A 21,491-nucleotide genomic window follows, 5' to 3' on the forward strand; every position below is an offset into this window, starting at 1 on the left:
TTATACCCTCAACGGGCTAAAGTTACCAGTTTACCCCTAACATACAAACGGGGCTCACATGCATCTGTATACAACCTAATCATGCATTCTATTCACATATTCAATCAAATTCATATAATATCATGTCAATTTACTTCTTGCCCTCCAGGCATGCTTAAACAAGGTCTTAAACCTTATTAGCAACTTGGGGTGTTACATATTTGCACTTTTTCATCATATTTTGAATTGATTAAAAAACTTTGACTGAGTCAAAATGTAATCCTAACAGTTGCTGGAAGATTCTAGAGCTTCTAGATCTTTCTTTTATTTAAACTATTCATCAAAAATACTTAAATCCTTAATAAACATGATTATGACAAGTGTCACATTCTTAATAATTCTATCTAAACATTAGGTTATAATAAATAATATTTCTAGAACCAGCAATATTAATCGAACCTTATGTTATAATTAATATTTCTAAACTATAGATTAAACTTATAAAATCCATAATTGTTGCCATGAGTTTCCAACTAAGTCCCGGCTTGAACCAAAATCAACGGAAACTATCATACTACAAACTAATACTTATTACTACTACTATTTAGCTAAGTAAAAATTTTGGAACACTACAGGTAAAGAATTGGTTAGTTGAACAATTCCAAATGAAAGATTTGGGAGAAGCCAAGTATGTTCTGAGCATTCAAATTCTTAGAGATAGACAAAAAAAAAAACTTTGGCACTGTCTCAACCAACTTATATTGATAAGATGCTAGAACGCTTTAATATGCAAAACTCCAAAAAGGGTGATATGCCAACCCGTTCTGGAGTATTCCATTCCAAGGAGAAGTGTCCCAAAACACCTAAGGAAGAGGAAGATATGAGACATTATCCCTATGCCTCAATGGTAGGCAGTCTAATGTACGCCATGTTGTGTACAAGACCTGACATTTGTTATGCAGTAGGGATAGTCAGCCATTATCAATCCAATTCGGGATTGAGTCATTAGATTGTAGTGAAGAATATCTCAAGTATCTTAGAAATACTAGAGATTATATGCTTGTATATTCAGGTGGAGACCTGAACCCCACTGGTTACATTGATTCTGATTTTCAATCAGACAAAGATAGTCGGAAATCGACTTCTGGATCAGTGTTTACTCTTGGAGGAGGAGCAGTAATCTGGCAAAGTATTAAACAAACTAGCATTGCTGTGACGCCCTACGTCACTATGGTTGCTTTCTGGAATGACGACTGGCCCTACAAACCAACACGAGTCTTTTCAGCGTGCTTTGTCCTCACTCACATGCTTCCTAGGAGGTCACCCATCCCTAGATTACCCCAGGTCAAGCACGCTTAACTTTGGAGTTCTCAAGTGATGGGCTACCAAAAAGAAGATGCATCTTGTTGGCATAGGTAGTACCCATCAATCCATTTAAGCTCTCTTCAACAGTGTAGTCCCATACCTACACGGTCTTAGAATCATCACACTTGACCTTCCCTAGGCAGTGTGGGATTGTACAGCTTACTCGGTCTTTCCCCTTACGGATCACGAGATTCTGACTGTCACAATTGCAGACTCCACCATGGAAGCCGAGTATATAACATCTTGTGAAGCAGCTAAGGAGGCTATGTGGCTCAAAAATTTCTATTCCAATCTAGAAGTAGTGCCAGATGTGGATAAGCCACTAGTCCTATACTGTGACAATATTGGGGCAGTAGCTAACTCAAAGGAACCACGGAGTCAGAAGAGGGGAAAGCAAATCGAGAGGAAGTATCACTTGCTAAGAGAGATAGTTCATTGAGGAGATGTTGCAGTTATGAAGATAGCTTCAGAGCATAATCTTGCAGATCCTTTTACAAAGACTTTATCCATAAAATCTTTTAAGGAGCATGTAAGAAACATGGGAATTAGAGATATGCATCAATTGCTTTAGGGCAAGTGGGAGATTGTTGGGAATTGTGCCCTGAAAGCATATGTAGTATACATTGTTTTAAGAAATAAATAAATACATTGAATTTGTTATGCATATATTTTATGCACTATATTATTTTGTGATAATATTATGTAAATATCAGAAAAATTCCTAAGTTCATATATGTGATCTCAAATATGTATTGGTACGGGAGGATTGTGTTTAAGATAAATGAACTTGAATAGTTCGCAGTAAAATTAAGTTATGGATTCTTTAGATTAATTACTGCAAGTACGGTCCACTAGTATTATGAATACATGTGATCTAGATCCAGATCACTAGTGTAGTAGGACACTTTAGTGGAGGTACTTTTTTATATTAGAGAATATATAGAACTGGACCAGATATATTTATTAATACTTAGTTAAATACCATTTCGAAGTATTAATTAAATATATCAACTGATGATCATATACAAATTGATCTTAATCCTGAAGTTACTATGAACTCATGTTTATGTTATATGAATTCTTTGATTCACTCGTTAACGTCTGTCAGAATGATCAGGCTAGAAACTTTTGTTTTGGGAACTCATTAATGTAAATGGCTGGGGACATAGTATACAGATATGGAATCTAAACCTTCTCGTAAGAGATTAAATAATGGTTCTCTTAAGGGTTGACTTTTGGGACTGAAAAGATTATTGAGCTCAAATTCATAATTTAGTTATGAATTAACATTCATTAGTAATTTAAAGACCCAAATTTCCTAATAAGGTTTAGGACCTTGATTAGGAGGCCGGGAGGGCCATAATTGATTATCTGTGCTATTATATGATTATATGTATGTTCATGTGGATCATATTATTATATGATGATGAATGCATGCATATGGGTATATATTTTGCTATGGGGGCATTTTGGTAATTTGGCCCGTTGAGGGCTTAATTGTATAATTTTATATATATTGGTAGTTATTGTTGAGGCCACATTATAATGTGGATTTGTTCGAGCTTTTGGACATGAGACAATTGTTGCGTATTAGTTAGCAGTTTGGTCATAACGGGGTTAAGTTTGGGGCTCAGGGTGAGTCCCAGGGTAATTTGGTGATTAGAGCATTGCCGGGAGTTAAGGGGTAACGGGATATGAATTATTGGTATTTGAGAATATTGAGAATAGCGGGAATTGGAGGGTGTTAATTATGATTAACGAGATGGGTACGAAATGACAATTTTTCCCTTGGTGGCTGTTAAGGACTTTAATTATACTTGAGGGCATTTAGGTCATTTTACCTCTAAGGATATATATCAAAAACTTAGGCTGGAAAATAGTAGAAGGTTGTAGGAGAAACCAGAGCATCAACTCTTGCCTCCACCGTTCACCATTTTCTTCATTTTTCTTCTTCAATTTCGAAGCTTCTTTTGAGGAATTAAGTTGAGCAATCAAGTGTTGAGGATCTAGGGTATTGTTCCATCATTGAAGAGGAGTTCATACCGAGCTTGAGGTAAGATTTCAACCACTATAACTCTGGTTTTCTTCTCTGTTTTGCTACTTAGTTTAGTTGAGATTTTGGGTTTGAAAGTAGAGAATTCAATGGGGTTTTTGGCAAAGTTTGGGTAGGTTATGATGCCTAGGACTAGTATATATGGTATTTGGGTTCATTTGGGAGTTTAAATGGTGTTTGGAAGCTTTTGAAACAGGTTGAAAATGGAAAACTCGAAGGAAGAAGAACTAGGGCCATGTTTGCCTGGTCCTAGCTATAGCGCCCAGAGGGTAGCGCTGGGGCGCTCGGGGGGTAGCGCTGTTGCGCTACCCTATTTTCTCAGATGCATATTTTGGGTGTTTTTAAGGATTTTTGGCTCAGGGTTTCAATTCTTAAGGCTCGGGATCAAATGTACTCACCGTTTGGGTACTATTCGGGGTCCCGGGAGTGAGGTTTAGGTTAAGACTCATTTATTGGTATTTTCATTAATTGGATTCCATATTTGGTTATGACTAGGTGACCGCTAAGGGATTAAAAGATCGATCGTTCTCGAGGGTCATTCGTAAAGTGTTTCTCGCTCGAACAAGAGGTAAGAAAACTGCATCCGATTATGTGGTTAGGTTGGGACTAAGTGTTCCCTATATTTGTATACATTATTATGTGATTGTGAAGGGACTAAGAGCTCCCTATATCTGTGTGATGCCATAGATGGTATTATGCCACGGGACATAAGATAAATGGCCTAAGGGTGTCGTAAATAATATTTGCGCACATGGTGCGGCTTGGACACTGGTAGCCGAGGACAACTTATTAATCACTGAGCTCGGTTAAGCTGGCCGGAGTTAGTGGGCATTACACTGGGGGTGGCCTAAGTGGGTCAAAGACAGTGGGTTAAACAAAGGGAGGGGCCTAAGAGTGCCGACCCTAAATATTGTGTAATGATTGAGATAAACTGTTGATTATGCATATGATTTTCACTCTGATAGATATGATATGTTGATTATCTGGATGAAAAATTGTTAGTTTGTCGATTGTTATCACTGAATAGGTGAATGTTAATAATTGTTGAATTCTTGATTATGTGTTGTGGAATATCTGGTTATTGATATTGATCATGCTATGTTATTACGTTTTCTTGCTGAGCCTCGGCTCACGGGTGCTACGTGGTGCAGGTAAAGGCAAGGGCATGTAGATTCAACCATGAGTTGGAGAGCTCTAGGGGCGAGGTGTACATTGTCAGCTGCTCGGCCACCACGGTCGAGGGATTGTACAAGGACGGAAACCTAAAATGCATATTTTTCCATTAGAGTGGCCTGAGTTGTTTATAACTTCTGGAATTTTGTAAATATGTCATCCAAACCCTGTTTTGAGAGTATATGTATTAAACTTTCATTTTTTTTAACAAAAATAACTTATTTATAACCAAAATCTTTTATTCCTGATCAGTTGATGACTTTAGATTCACAATTTGTTTAAATGACTTGATTAGCAAGTCTTGCACTGTTTTGAACACACAGTGTAATGGTCTTGGTTACCCAGGGCGTTACAACTTGGTATCAGAGCGGTCTAGGTTTATGGGTTCCTGAAGACTAGCTAGACATGTACACTCGCTGCTAAAGACAAGCTCGACTCAAGGGTTTGTAATGGAATACATGAAATTGTATGCTTAAGTGCTTGAATAAATATGAGTGTATTAATTGGTATGATTAATAGGGAGCATGAGATATTGATAGGGCCTGGCCCTTGACTGTTGTGTGATGATATTAAGGCGTGTTGATTAGCATTGCTCTTGCATGTGGATGAATATGTGGATAATGATGGGTATATGGATTGTAGGTTATTATATGTTTAAATTGAACTTATATGTTATACCTGTTTATCGGCATGGAAGGCATAGTAGGTATGAGTGCATCTAGTGATAAATAAATCTTATAATTTATGCATAATATTGGTGTTTGTTATGCTTTATGTGTGTTTGATTATTATGGTTATTTGGATCTGCCCTTGGGATGGTTTTGGGTATAAACGTCAGGGCTAAGGGGTTTAGTTGGTGAAGACAGATTAATTCATATTGTATTTGCTTAGCATGGTTAATTGAACCTGGTTTTGTTTTAGTAAGGGTTGCAGATAATAGACAGGGTTGGAATCCTTCATTTGCCTCTGAGTTTTGCAGCAAGTTACTGGGGGAAAACAACCTGCTTTGTATACCATGACCGTGTTGGGCACTAATGTTGGTTTGGCTCTAGGGGGGAAACATATAGGGATTATTGTATGAAAGGCTTTATAAGCATTATCCTCTAGTCTTGAGGAAGGTTTGGGCTAGTTCAGGAACTGGTTAGTAAATGGGTATAGCTAATCCCATTCTTGATAATATGAGGAGGACAAATTGCGACTGAGTAGTTGTATTAAGTATTTGTGGCAAAAGGATGTCGACAATGATAAGATAGCGACAGTGTATGTCAATAAGTTTGGTGGGTTGGTCAATCCACCTTGGATTATGTTACAGATTGATGTAGATCAGAGATGATGATTTATTTATGGACTAAACTCTGAAATGAGTTGGAGGGTCAAGGCTATGTTATTTAACATGTAAAGTGATGATATTCTTGTTCGTTGGATTTAGTAAGAATGGATGCTTAGATACTGGAAAAGAAGAACCTTTGATGGTTCTATGGCTCCTGGTTTTGACAAGAAGGGGGTCCAGTTTACAGATTGGCCATCAAGACAGGAATGAGGCCTAATGATGTCATTTGGTATGCATCAGAAGCAGAAGACACTGCCTGTAAAGATGCCAGGTAGGGGCACGTTCTCTATATGGGATGATTTTGTACGCTAGGGCAGATTTCCCAGGAGTAGAGAAGGGAAGACTGGGATGCCTTGTACATTCAGAGCTCAAGGCTAGTTACTCGAAAGTGACTAGTGGATTTCATAGTCTTTGTTTTTGATTAGATAACAAGCTTGAAGAATTCAGTGTTGCGTGTCACCAGGAAAGATTTAGATATGAAGTGCATACCACAAAGTTGTTATATGAAGGGCTTGAGATATGAGTACTTGTTAAGAAAGGGTTAGCAGCTCTACAAGGAAGAATTGGAATAAGAGTGATAAGGGGGTTCATAGGGAAGTGGTTGAGCTTGTCATATGAGAGTTTTGGTATGGGCTTGAGGGAAAGTTAATGTATTACATAAGGGACAACCCTGGACTGTCGAGGACATCCCTCGAAGTATAGTGAATAGACTGAAGGGAAATTTAAATTGGTCAGTAAGGATGTAGCTGAGTAGGTAAGAGGTTGTTGGATACGGTTTGACACTTGGGTATGGAAGGATTTGGTATCAGGGATGCTATGAAGAATGATATTAGTTTGGCTTAAGGAATTATTGGATCACCTGAAGAAGTATGTGACTTATAAGTGAATTGGACAGAACATTGTATCATGGGACTCGTGGATATTGCCTGTTAGGGATGAAGAGTTTAAATGCCCCGTTACAAGACAGGACAATGTCTTCAGGAGTTGATCATTAATCTGGTTATTACCAGATAAGGATCAAGGAAAGAGACATCTCAGGAATTATTACTTGTATCGAGTGGGGTGTGATGCATTAATAGTAAAGGTTCCTAACCGTTTTATACTTCAATGACATGGGTAAGTCCGACAAGTAGAGAATAGAGAAATGACATGGATGGGTTGCATTCAGGTTCACTAGCGATGAGTTGAACTACTCCCTAGTTAGAAGCAGAACGTGAGCGACTACTACACTGATGATATTACAACTAAAGCAGCAGGGTCAGAGGTAAGGTTTGAGAAGGTATTAACTTCGTTTCTCAAGGGTACTCAAGGTTATAATACAGGAATGGAAGAGATCAGGTATGAAGGAAGTTGATCGGAAGCATGTTAAGACTGGTGAACATATCAGCTATTACTTGAAGTATCTTCGAAGACAGTTACAACGTAAGGATTTTGAATATGAAGAGTTAGTCAAGTATGGGAACAGTGATGGGTTGTAAGAAAGGAACAGTAACTCTTGAGTTTAAAAGGGAGAAACCCTTGCAGTGGTTAGCATTTGTACCTAGAGTGGGAGATCTACTGCAGGGGGATGGTTAGAACCTTAGCTAGTGTGATGGAAACTACTTGAGTTTTACCAGTGGGACAAGGATAGACTGGATTAGTTTGTGAGTTTTCAAATAAGTTTCCAAGGAATTTTTCAAGGAGTTCATCTGCATAAAGAGATGAAATGGTGATTACATTAGTGTCAAAGATGGAATCAGATCTAAGACATTGTATTGAACGGTTTTAACAAAGCTGTGAGAATTAAAGTCTCAATTGCTAAGTAGGATGATGTTCTTCAAGGTGGATCTTTGATTTGGTTATTACCAGCTAGAGATCAGGGACAGTTAGGGATCTTTGATCTGGTTATTACCAGCTGAAGATCAGGGAAAAGGATAGGCAGGAGATTGCTACTATATTAGATAAGGGCACTAAGGATGCTGAGTCATGTGTTGAGGATTTGGTCAATGCCAAATTGTTTTTGTGAATGGGTGAACAGAGTATTCAAAGATTATCTAAATTAGATTTGCGATTGTCTTGATCGTCGGTATAGTAATGTATTCTGGTTGGAACTTTGCCAAGGTTAAGGAATGCCTTAGGAGTAGGAGTTTCCTTAGGTAGGCATGGTGGTACATGTATTTCAGGTTGAGTTCTACGTCTTTTTACAGGTTAGAATCAATTGGTGAGTTGCTATGACATTTCAAAGACAGGAGGAAGTGATGGTCTATGCATGATGTTGGTTAGAGGATCCAACTAGAACTAGAGTGGAGTTTCTAGTGGGCTAAATAACCAGTTTGATACTTGGAATTATTATCTCATAAAGGATCAAAGAAAGATAGTTAAGTAAACCCCAGATGGAAAGAATTGAAGGCAAAGTCTTAGCTGGATTTTACAGTGACAGATATAAGTTTATTAAAATACAAGGATCACATCTGGAATCTAATGGAAAAGAGTCAATCAGAAAAAGGTGCCAGAATTTGAAGGTTTTATAGTAATGGCCTAGGATGGAGAGAGAGACATAGTGGAATATAGGACGAAGCTCTTAACCTGTTAGCAGGTCAGGACAAGGTATCGGAAACCGGTAAGGCTATTGCAGCCTTTGAGTATGTTATAATGGGAATAAGGAAATATCGCGATGGGTATCACAGAGGGGCTGCCAAGATGGTTGGTCAATGTGGGACAGTTGGGTCATTATGAACCAGCATTTGGGGTGAACCTGCTTTTATTAGTAAGGACAAGTTACACAGCTGATCAGTATTCAGAACTCTATGTGAGATAGATAGTAAGCCTTCATGAAATTCAGGGTTTATTTCATCGAATGAGGACTTTGTTTTACTCTCAGGTCTTCGGAGGATTAAGGAAGACGATGAATAGATAATTGGAATCTGGTGCATTTTATTATTTTCAGACTGATGGTAAATCAGAGAGAAAGGGAGTTATCCAATTATTGGAAGAACACTTGATGAGATGGAGTATGATAAGAAATGTATATCATCCATTCGTTGGAATGAGATAAGTGAGATGTTGTATTTGGATCTTGAGGTAGTTCAGGGGATCATTGAGATTATTAAAAGGTTAGAGCTTGGAGGCTCACTTTTCAAAGTAAATGGAAAAGTTTTACTGAATTGGAAAATAGGAATATGGAGTTCCAAGTAGAAGATTGTGATAAAGGGGTGAAGAGCTAGTTGGACCCCAAAGTATTAAGACTGTTTGGATCCGGTAAAGGAACAATGAGGTTGTTTTTAAGTTGATAAAAGTTTTGGCACTGTCGGGCATACGCGGTGTATTTTGTACTCCATGTTGAGGACATGGGTTGGAGAAACTCATGTGTTGATTTATGGGAATCTGTAGTAGAAGAGGGAGTTATTCTATGTGGAGTGACCAGTTCAGTTACGAGGTCGAAAGAATAAGATTTTGAGGAACAGGATTGTACCTTGAGTTAAGGTAATGTTTTAGAAACAGTGAGGTCAAGGAATGACCTAGGAAACTGGAATCAGTAGTGCGGAATTCATATTCCGGGCAGTTCAAATAAAATTTCGAGGATGAAATTTCTGCAAGGAAGGGATAGTTGTAACAACCAAAATTTCCTAATAAGTTTTAGGACCTTGATTAGGAGGTCGGAAGGGCCATATTTGATTATCCGTGCTATTATATGATTATATGCATGTTCATGTGGATCATATTATTATATGATGATGAATGCATGCATATGGGTATATATTTTGCTATGGGGGCATTTTGGTAATTTGGCCCGTTGAGGGTGTAATTGTATAATTGTATATATATTGGTAGTTATTGTTGAGGCCACATTATAAAGTGGATTTGTTCGAGCTTTTGGACATGAGACGATCGTTGAGTATTAGTTAGCGGTTTGGTCATAACGGGGTTAAGTTTGGGGCTCGGGGTGAGTCCTGGGGTAATTTGGTGATTAGAGCGTTGCCGGGAGTTAAGGGGTAACAGGATATGAATTATTGGTATTTGAGAATATTGAGAATAACGAGAATTGGAGGGTGTTAATTATGATTAACGAGATGGGTGCGAAAGGACGATTTTGCCCTTGGTGGCTGTTAAGGACTTTTAATTAAAATTGAGGGCATTTAGGTCATTTTACCTCTAAGGATATATATCAAAAACTTAGGCTGGAAAATAGTAGAAGGTTGTAGGAGAAACCAGAGCATCAACTCTTGCCTCCACCGTTCACCATTTTCTTCATTTTTCTTCTTCAATTTCGAAGCTTCTTTTGAGGAATTAAGCTAGGGAATCAAGTGTTGAGGATCTAGGGTATTGTTCCATCATTGAAGAGGAGTTCATATCGAGCTTGAGGTAAGATTTCAACCACTACAACTCTGGTTTTCTGCTCTGTTTTGCTACTGAGTTTAGTTGAGATTTTGGGTTTGAAAGTAGAGAATTCAATGGGGGGTTTTGGCAAAGTTTGGGTAGGTTATGATGCCTAGGACTAGTATATATGGTATTTGGGAGTTTAAATGGTGTTTGGAAGCTTTTGAAACAAGTTGAAAATGGAAAACTCGAAGGAAGAAGAACCAGAGCCATGTTTGCCTGGTCCTAGCGCTTTAGCGCCCAAAGGGTAGGGCTACAGCGCTAGCCAGGGCAAAATGTCCCTGGTTGTAGCACTGGGGCGCTAGGGGGTAGCGCTGTAGCACTACCCTGTTTTCTCATATGCATATTTTGGGTGTTTTTAAGGGTTTTTGGCGGGGTTTCAATTCTTAAGGCTCGGGATCGAATCTACTCACCGTTTGGGTACTATTCGGGGTCTCGAGAGTGAGGTTTTGGTTAAGACTCATTTATTGGTATTTTCATTAATTGGATTCCATATTTGGTTATGACTAGGTGACCACTAAGGGATTAAAAGATCGATCGTTCTCGAGGGTCATTCGTAAAGTGTTTCTCGCTCAAACAAGAGGTAAGAAAACTGCACTTGATTATGTGGTTAGCTTGGGACTAAGTGTTCCCTATATTTGTATGCATTATTATGTGATTGTGAAGGGACTAAGTGCTCCCTATATCTGTATGATGTCATAGATGGTATTGTGCCATGGGACATAAGATAAATGACCTAAGGGTGCCATAAATAATATTTGCGCACATGGCGCGGCTCGGACACTGGTATCTGAGGATAGCTTATTAATCATTGAGCTCGGTTAAGCTAGCCGGTGTCAATGGGCATTACACTGGGGGCGGCCTAAGTGGGTCGAAGACAGTGGGTTAAACACAGGGAGCGGCCTAAGGGTGCCGACCCTAAATATTGTGTAATGATTGAGATAAACTGTTGATTATGCATATGATTTGCACTCTGATAGATATGATATTTTGATTATCTGGATGACAAATTGTTAGTTTGTCGATTGTTATCACTGAATAGGTGAATGTTATGAATTGCTGAATTCTTGATTATGTGTTGTGGAATATCTGGTTATTGATATTGATCATGCTATGTTATTACATTTTCTTGCTGAGCCTCGGCTCACGGGTGCTACGTGGTGCAGGTAAAGGCAAGGGCATGTAGATTCAACCATGAGTTGGAGAGCTCTGGGGGCGAGGTGTACATTGTCAACTGCTCGGCCACCACGGCGAGGGATTGTACAGGGACGGAAACCTAAAATGCGTATTTTGCCAAAAGAGTGGCCTGAGTTGTTTATAACTTCTGGAATTTTGTAAATATGTCATCCAAACCCTGTTTTGAGAGTAGATGTATTAAGCTTTCATTTTTTTTAACGAAAATAACTTATTTATGAACAAAATCTTTTATTCCTGATCAGTTGATGACTTTAGATTCACAGTTTGTTTAAATGACTTGATTAGCAAGTCTTGCACTATTTTGAACACACAGTGTAACGGTCTTGGTTACCCAGGGCATTACAAGTAAAGTCAATGGTACTTAAGGAAACAAGATATAATTAAAAGGGTAAAATGGTAATTTTATTCCTGATTAATTATGAACCATTATTAGAGGGTTAATTTGTATGTAATGATTATACCAATGGACGCTTCATCATTATAAAGTACTCAGTAAATAAAATGTCTATAATTACAAGAGTGGAGTCTCATATTTATAATGGAATAATCATGAGATTAATAAATTAAGATTATTTAATAAAAGAGTTTAATTAATAATCTCAAATTTATTGGATCTTTGAATTATAGGTCCATAGGTCCCCACAACGGCTCTATCAACACTATTCAAGGCACTAGTTGATATAAAGGGAAAAATGGTTGAAAGACATATTTAAGAAGAAATTTGTTGTTCGAGCCAAATATACAATTATGTGATAATAGTGATTAATTAATTAATTACAAATTAGTTGTAATTAACAAAATTAATTAATATGTAATTTTCAAAATTACATTAAATAATTAAATTAATTTCGAAATTATAATAAATAATTAATTTATTATAATTTTTTAAATTATAATAAATAAAATATTTAATTTCAAAATTATTATTAGTTTTAATTAATTGGTAGAATTAATTAAATATCTTTATTTGAGTGGGAGATAATAATCTAATAAGTTCAAATTGGATTTGAATTTAAAAGATTGATATTTATTCAAATAATTAATTATATTTGATAATTAGTTAAAAATATATTTAATTTAAATTTAAATTAATTATCAGGTTGTTAGATTTTTTCTGACAAAGTAGTTTGAATAAATAATTAAATAGAAATAGAAAAATCAAATATCCTTAAAATATAGGGTGGTACACCACCACACACAATCCATGCACTGTGTGTGGCGGGGATATATTTTTTCAATTTTATTTATTTAATTATTTAATTAATGGAAAATTCAAAAGTTAGTTTTTAGATATCTTCATTATTAATACAATTAATTAATTAAAAGATAAATTGTAAGTTGGTTACATATTTATTTTTAAAATTTAAATATTTTCTTTTTAAGTAAGACTTATCAGAAAATAGAAAGAAGATAGTCATTCGCTTAAAAAAAAAAAGAACGATACTTTTCTATCTCTCCCTAAAAAATATACAAAACCAATTTTAAGCCTATTCTCTTGATCTCATGTGTTGAGTACATCAAGTAGAATCAGAAATTAATCATCCTTTATTCTCTAAGTGCCCACACACTTCTTGAGGTGTAGAGAATGTTGTGGAAAATCTTGGTGTGAGTACCTGGGAGCAGCTTGGACAGGAAATTCGTTCAAATTACGAAAAGATAACAAGGACACTTGATAGGCTTCAAGAGGTATGTTTTCTATTATTTTCTTGCTTATGATTAATGTATATATATTAATGGATCTGCATATTTAAAGGTAGTTTAAATATGTTACAAAATTTTTGTTGTACACTGGACCAACCCACCACCATTCCGCTGCGTATTAGGAAACTCGTTCCTAACATCAACTGTGTCAGCAGTTGGTAGAGGCCACAAGGTGCAGTGAAGAATTGGCCAGGCAAGCTGCTTAGGTCCAGGCACTATTCTGAAGGCCTAGAGGATGTCCCCGTGGGAGTACGACCGCCAGGACGGCTGAATAAGGGGCTCAGCAGGCCCAGCCAAGGCCTAGGGAAAACACTGGCGATGAATGCCCTGGAAGGAATACTTAAGTTAATACTACTGGCAACCCAACTGTGGAGGTAACCGCAGGAACATGGAATAACCGAGCTCCCTCGGCAGCTCAAAGCTCTAACCCTGAATCTATCAAGAATAACTCGGAACCAGTCCTGGCTAATTTTGGGCCTTCCAGGCCCAACAATGGGAGGCCACCACCATCGCCTATACGGAATCCTCCATCTCCTACAAGACACCCTTCACTACTACGAGAGGCACCCCAACCAGCTTCTCATAGGAACCGGGCATGGGAGCCTGCACCACAAAGGTCGCCTCGTAATGGTAGCCAAGACGGGAATCATCAAACTCGACCTAGACACAAGGCGACCCGAGGACATAGGGCTGCCTAACCAGCGGGAAGCCACATGTCAAGATCACAAACAACTGGAGCAAGAGGGCCGGTGGAAGATCCACCTCGTAACCATTTAGCCCGTCAACCAAAAAGAACCGTTAGTTTTATGAGTTGGAGCTTAGACCTCACTTGGTCTGTAAGCGTATATGATACCAAACCCAGGAATACTTGGAATTATGGCAATAATCTTGGTTTTCGAGATCATCTGAACCAGAACCAGGGGCAGGCCAATCCGGCGAACCCCAATTTATGCGGTCAATTGAACAGCCGAAAGGAACCTATGCAGCCAGTATATGGGAATCAATATAACCCTATATCGGGGTAGGGAGTTGGAGTTTTAGGACCAAGTCCATTGGAGGCTGAGCTTGTGCTTGGGGTAGTTGGTTATTGTTTATAAAAGCTCCAACTCCCTACCCCAATATATGGTTATATTGATTCCCATATACTGGCTGCACAAGTTCCTTTCAGTTGTTCAAATGATCGCGTAAATTGGGGTTCGCCGGATAGGCTAGCCCCCGGTTCTGGTTCAGATGATCTCGAAGGCCAAGATTTTTGCCATAATTCCCAGTAATCCTGGGTTTGGTATCATATACACGTACAAACCTAGTGAAGTCTAGGCTCCTTCAGGATGAAAGGAGCAGGGACAAGGTTGACGACTGATGAGGAGCTCGAGCCTTTTGATCCACATATTTCAAACACGCCATTCCCACATGGATTCAAGATACCCCACATAGCTCCATTTGACGAGAACTCAGACCCATATAGCCACCTAAGTACATTTAATACAATCATGCGAGCCAGCAATGTTGGCTACAAGCTCAGGTTCATGTTATTTCCAACCACTTTGATAGGACCAGCAAAAAATTGGTTCAAAAAATTCAGAAGACATTTCAATCTCATCTTGGGATCAGTTGGCGAAGGAATTTAAAAACTAGTTCAAAGCCATGATAGGCGTCAGGCTCGAAGCCTCAACCTTAACGAATGCAGACAACAACCGGGAGAATCATTAAAAAGTTACCCCAAGAGGTTTAACATAGAGGTGGTGCAAGCCCGCAACATCGATGATAGTGGTCATCTTATGGCTGTTCGAGCTGGTATATTACCAAGATGTCCTCTTTGGGACGATATTCAGAGAAAACTGATAAGAACAATAACCGAGTTCAACAAAAGGGCTCAGAGATTCGTCAATGTAGAGGAGGCGAGGTAAGCGTTAAAACTGACCCCTCAGCTCACAATAACTACAAATACGAATGTTAACTCAACCTCGACCTCAGCTACCCCATCAATGTCTCAACCCTTAGGAAATAACCCTTCAAAGAGGAAGAAAAATGAAGGGAATAACTCAGTGGCAGGCGGGGGGAAAAAGAATAAGGGAGACAAGTATTTCTCCGTTTATACGGTTTACACCGAGCTCAATGAGACTCGGGAAAATATCTTTCTTGCAAATGAGAATCTGGTCCCATTTAGACAACCTGACCCAATGCGAAATTAGAAGTCAAAGAGAGACTCCAACAAGTACTGAAGATTCCACCAGGATGTCGGACATACCACTGATGAGTGCCAACAACTGAAAGACGAGATCAAAGGCTTGATCTTGAGAGGATATTTCAGACAGTATGTAAGAAACCAGAATACAAATCAAGCATCATCTGGACAGAGGGCAGCGTCTGCACAACCTGCCTAGCAGAATAACAATCCTTGAGCAAGGGAGGATGATCGACCTCCCCCAATAGATGGGGAGGATGTGGTAACCATCTCCAGGGGACTGCACCTTTCCAGATCAGGTAGAAATTCCCAGAAGAGATATGTAAACGAGCTCAAAACTTGAGACGGCTCTCCCTACGAACTTGAGCCACGAGCTCCAAAGCAAAAAAGGGTTGAATCTCAACCCATTACTTTTATGGAAGAAGATGCCTCACATGTCCAGCTTCCCCATAACGATCCCCTGGTCTTCACACTTCAGCTCGTGAACAAAAGGGTTTGTAGAGTCATGATAGATAACGCGAGCTCTGTCAATATCCTCTATAAGGCCACTCTAGAAAATATGGGACTCACGCTTCGAGATTTAGAAGCCCGTGCAACAAAGTTGTATGGATTTTTAGGGGAAGGGATTTCTTGTACGGGATCCATCGAGCTCCCCGTAACCTTGGGAGACTATCCAGTCTCGGTGACCAAGATGATGGAGTTCATGGTGGTGGACATCACATCTGCCTACAACGTATTTCTCTGGAACCTAGCCCTAATTGTGTTGGGGGTAGTGTCATCGGTTAGGAATTTGGCCATCAAGTTCCCAATGTCTAGTGGCATCATGATGTTAAAGGGAGACCAGCTCGCCGCATGGGAATGCTATAGCATTTCCATGAGAGGGAGGAACCAAACAAGTGCACAAGCACTTGTGGTTATTCCAGAGATGAACGGATCCTTCTTCGAGATAGAAGAGATCGACCTGAGGGTTGAAGAGAGGGTCGATCTCGAACCAATGGAGGAGCTTGAATAAGTGAAGCTCAATGAGAAGGATACCACGAGGGTGGTAAAAATAGGGAAAAATCTTTCTGAAAATGCAAAATAGCAATTAACTTGCTTTTTGAGAGAAAACCAGGATGTGTTTGCATGGTCGTACTCAAATATGGTAGGGATTAGTCAGAGTATTATGAGCCATGAACTCAACATAGATCAGAGCTTCCCCCCAAAGCAACAAAATAGGAGGCTCCTGGACGACGATAGAAAGAAAGCCCTAAAAGAGGAGGTCGGAAGGTTAAAAGAAAATTGTTTTATCCAAGATGTTTTCTATCTTGATTGGATAGCCAACCCTATGCTGATCCCGAAGCCCAATGACAAGTGGCAAACCTGCAGTGACTATTCAGACCTCAATAAGGCATGTCCCAAGGATTGCTTTCCCTTGCCTCGAATCGACCAGCTCGTAGATGCCACAGCATTATGTCATTCATGGACACTTATTCTGGATATAACAAGATAGTCATGCATGCACCTGATCAAGAGCATACGAGCTTCATGACCGACAAGGGCTTCTAATGCTACAACATAATGCCTTTCGGACTCAAAAATGCTGGAGCCACATACCAAATATTGGTAAATAGGATGTTCGCTGAGAAGATAGGGAATAACATGTAAGTTTATGTGGACGATATGTTAGTCGAGTCCAAACATAACAGTAACCATGTAGACGAAAATACAATATGAGACTCAACCTACAAAAATGCTCATTCGGAGTATCCTCAGGTAAGTTTCTTGGATTCATAGTAAATTATCGGGGTATAGAGGCTAATCTCAACAAGATCAAAGCATTAATTGACTTGCCCTCACCTCGAAAACGTAAAGATGTTCATAGCATAACTGGACGAATGGCAGCCTTAAGTAGGTTTATCTCGAAATCTACAGACCGGTGTCTTCCATTCTATAATCTTTTGAGAAAGGGCAAGAATTTTGAATGGTCGAACTAGTGTGAACTCGAGTTTCAGAACCTTAATAAATACCTCACCGAACCACCGATCTTGTCAAAACAAATCGTAAGGGAAGTCTTATACTTATATCTCGCCACAACCGAGCATGCGACCAGTGCAGTACTTGTCCGAGAGGATAAAAAAAATACAAAAATTGATATACTACTTCAGGAAGAGGTTACTAGGGGCAGAATCGAGGTACCCACTGATGGAGAAATTAGCTTGGAGCTTAATGCACACATCTCAAAATCTCCGACCCTATTTCCAAGCACATCCTATCCATGTGTTAACTGAAATGGGTTGTTGAGCTCGGATAGTTTGAGATCACCTATCATCCTAGAACAACAATCAAAGGACAGGCTTTGGCAGATTTCATTGTCGAGTGTACAGGGATTTCCAACGAGGAAGTCGTAACCCCATCCCACGAGCTGTGGAGACTTTATGTTGATGGGTCCTCCAATGAAAATGGATCGGGGGCAGGAATCATTCTGACCACCCCAACAGGAAATCGCTTTCACTCAGTGCTAAGATTTGGCTTTGAGGCATCGAACAACGAGGCAAAGTATGAGGCGTTGTTAGCAGGTCTTCGGATAGCCGCTGAGCTCAAAGAAAAAGCCATCCATTGCTATAGTGATTAACAATTGGTCGTTAACAATGTCTAGGGTGAATATCAGGCTCGTGGCATAAAAATGGCAGCGTACCTGGAGAAAGTTAAGGCAGTGTTTGGGGGGTTTGGATTCTATGCTATAGAACAAGTTCCCCGAGAACAAAATTCGAATGAAGATGGATTGGCCAGGCTTGCCACGACCAACGAAGCTGATACACTCAACGTGGTCCTGGTAGAATTCCTACCGACCCTGAGCATAACCGAGCCTGAGGAAGAGGATGTAAAAATGATTGACTCACAACACACCTGGATGACCCAGATAGTTTACTACCTCGAGACCAGAAGTCTCCCAACAGACCGGAACGAGGCTAGAAAGCTTATGTACAAAATACCAAGATATACCATTTTGGAAGGAAAATTGTACAGAAGGGGATACTCTATGCCACTACTTAGGTGTGTAACTCCCCCAGAGGAAAAGAAGATTTTAGAAGAAATCCATGAAGGATTTTGTGGAGACCACACCGGGGGGCATATCTTGTCAAAAAAGGTGATTAGGCAAGGATACTTCTATTGGAGATGTGCCCTAAAAGCATATGTAGTAGACATTGTTTTTATGAAATAAATAAATAAATTGAATTTGTTATGCATATATTTTATGGACTATATTATTCTATGATAATATTATGTAAATATCAGGAAAATTCATAAGTTCATGAATGTAATCTCAAACACGTATTAGTACGAGAGGATTGTGTTTGAGATAAATGAACTTGAATAGTTCGCAGTAAAATAAAGTTATGGAATCTTTAGATTAATTACTGCAAGTACGGTCCACTAGTATTATGAATACATGTGATCTAGATCCGAATCACTAGTGTGGTAGGACACTTTAGTGGATGTGCTTTATATATTAGAGAATATATAGAACTGGACTAGATATGTTTATTAATACTTAGTTAAATATCGTTTCGAAGTATTAATTAAATATATCAACTGATGATCATATACAAATAGATCTTAATCCTGAGGTTACTATGAACTCCTATTTATGTTATATGACTTCTTTGATTCACTTGTTAGGGTCTGTCAGAATGATCAGGCTAAAAAATTTTGTTTTGGGAACTCATTAATATAGATGGCTGGGGACATAGTATACAGATATGGAATTTATACCTTCTCGCAAGAGATTGAATGATGGTTCTCTTAAGGGTTGACTTTTGGGACTGAAAGGTTATTGAGCTCAAATTCATAATTTAGTTATGAATTAACCTTCACTAGTAGAGTCAATGGTACTTAAGGAAACAATACATAATTAAAAGGGTAAAACGGTAATTTTATTCCCGATTAATTATGAACCATTATTAGAGGGTCAAGTTGTATGCAATGATTAAATCAATGGACGCTTTATGATTATAAAGTACTCAGTAAATGAAATGTCTATAATTATAAGAGTTCAATCTCATATTTATAGTGGAATAATCATGAGATTAATAAATTAAGATTATTTAATTAAAGAGTTTAATTAATAATCTCAAATTTATTGGAGCTTGGAATTATAGGTCCATAGGTCCCCATAGCGGCTCTATCAACACTGTTCAAGGTAAGAGTTGATATGAAGGGAAAATAGTTTAAAGACATATTTAGGAAGAAATTTGTTTTTCAGGCCAAATATGTAATTATATGATAATGGTGATTAATTAATTAATTACAAATTAGTTGTAGTTAACCAAATTAATTAATATTTAATTATTATATAATTTTCGAAATTATATTAAATAATTAAATTAATTTTTGAAATTTAATTAAATAATTAATTAATTATAATTTTTTGAAATTATAATAAATTAAACATTTAATTTCGAAAATTTGGGTTTAATTAATTAAATATCTTTATTTGAGTGGGAGATAATAATCCGATAAGTTCAAATTGGATTTGAATTTAAAATATTGATATTTATTCAAATAATTAATTATATTTGATAATTAATTAAAAAGATAGTTAATTTGAATTAGCTATTAGGTTGTTAGATCTTATCTGACAAAGAAATTTGAATAAATAATTAAATAAAATTTGAAAAACTAATATCCGTAGAAATTAGGAAGCTACACGTTCACACACAGTCCATAGACTGTGTGTGGCGTGTAGAGCAGTATTTTTTCAGGGATGGGATTTTCATTTTTATTTGTTTAATTAATTAATTAATGGATAATTCAAAAATTGGTTTTTCGTATTTTTTCATTAATGGAATAATTAATTAATTAAATTGTAAAATGGTTACAGATTTAATTTTTAAATTTTGAATTTTTTCTGTTAAGTATGACTGATCAGAAAATTATTCAGATAAGATAAGTGAAGAGAGTGAGACTACTCTGAACATTCGCTCTGTGAAAAATAGAACGACAATTTTCTCTCTCCCTGAAAATAAAGAACCAATTCTCAGGCCTATTCTCTTGATCTCATGAGTTGAGTACATCAAGAAGAATCACAAATAAACTATCCTTCATTCTCTAAGTGCCCACACATTTCTTGAGGTGTAGAGAATGCTTTGGAAGATCTTGGTGTGAGTACGTGGGAGCGGCTTGGATAGGAAGATCGTTCTAAATACGAGAAGATAGCAAGGACACTTGATAGGCTTCAAGAGGTATGATTTCTATCACTATCTTGCTTATGATTAATGTATGTATATTAATGGATCCGCATATTTAAAGGTAGTTTAAATATGTTACAAAATTATTGTTGTACACTGGGCCAACCACACCACCTTTCCGCTGCGTATTAGGAAACTCGTTCCTAACAATTTGTAACAGAGCGGTCATTAATCTCTGCATACATTAATTACTGTGTGGGCATAATATGCATTCTTATGTTATTCTAATATATGTGAATGGATGGATGTATGTATGATGATAGTTGATTCTTAAGGGTCGTTAATTATATGGTGTTTTGGGTTTAGGAATTGTTCTTAAAATTCTAGATGAAAAATGTAATCCATTTTGGGGCATAGGAATTTTTGTAATTTTAATTTTCTATGTTAAAATTATTTGAAAAATTCTTTAAGGCCCGAGCCCCCGGGTTCCGAGCCCCGAAGCCCGAGCCTCACCCAGCTGCCTTGCTGCGTGCCCAGCCCCTGCAGCGTGCCCAGCCGCTGATGCATGCTGCCAGCCCAGGCGTCCAGGCAGTGCGCCCCTGCCGTGCGCTCCTGCCCAAGCGCCCCTGCCTTGCGCCCCTGCTTAGGCGCCCCTGCCCAGGCGTCCCACACCTGCGCCCCTGCCCAGGCACCCCTGCGCACCAGCCTACAGCCTCGCCCAGCCCAGCCACACGCCGCCTGTGCACCCCATGCCGAGCCACCATGTGCAGCCGCCCCTAGGGTTTTCTAAACCCTAGGGCTTGCATCCAAAAATTGTCCATTTAAATTATGAGCTTAATTAAGTTAACCCATAATTAAAAATTGTTTTATTTTGAATTAATTGTATGAGCCCAAATTCAAATCTGGGCCTAATAACTTATTGGGCATCAAACCCAAGTTAATTATTCTTAAAATTTGTTTAAGATAATTAAAAGTTATTTT

Source organism: Humulus lupulus, chromosome 7 (genome assembly GCF_963169125.1).
Source record: "Humulus lupulus chromosome 7, drHumLupu1.1, whole genome shotgun sequence".
Classification (NCBI taxonomy): Eukaryota; Viridiplantae; Streptophyta; class Magnoliopsida; order Rosales; family Cannabaceae; genus Humulus; species Humulus lupulus.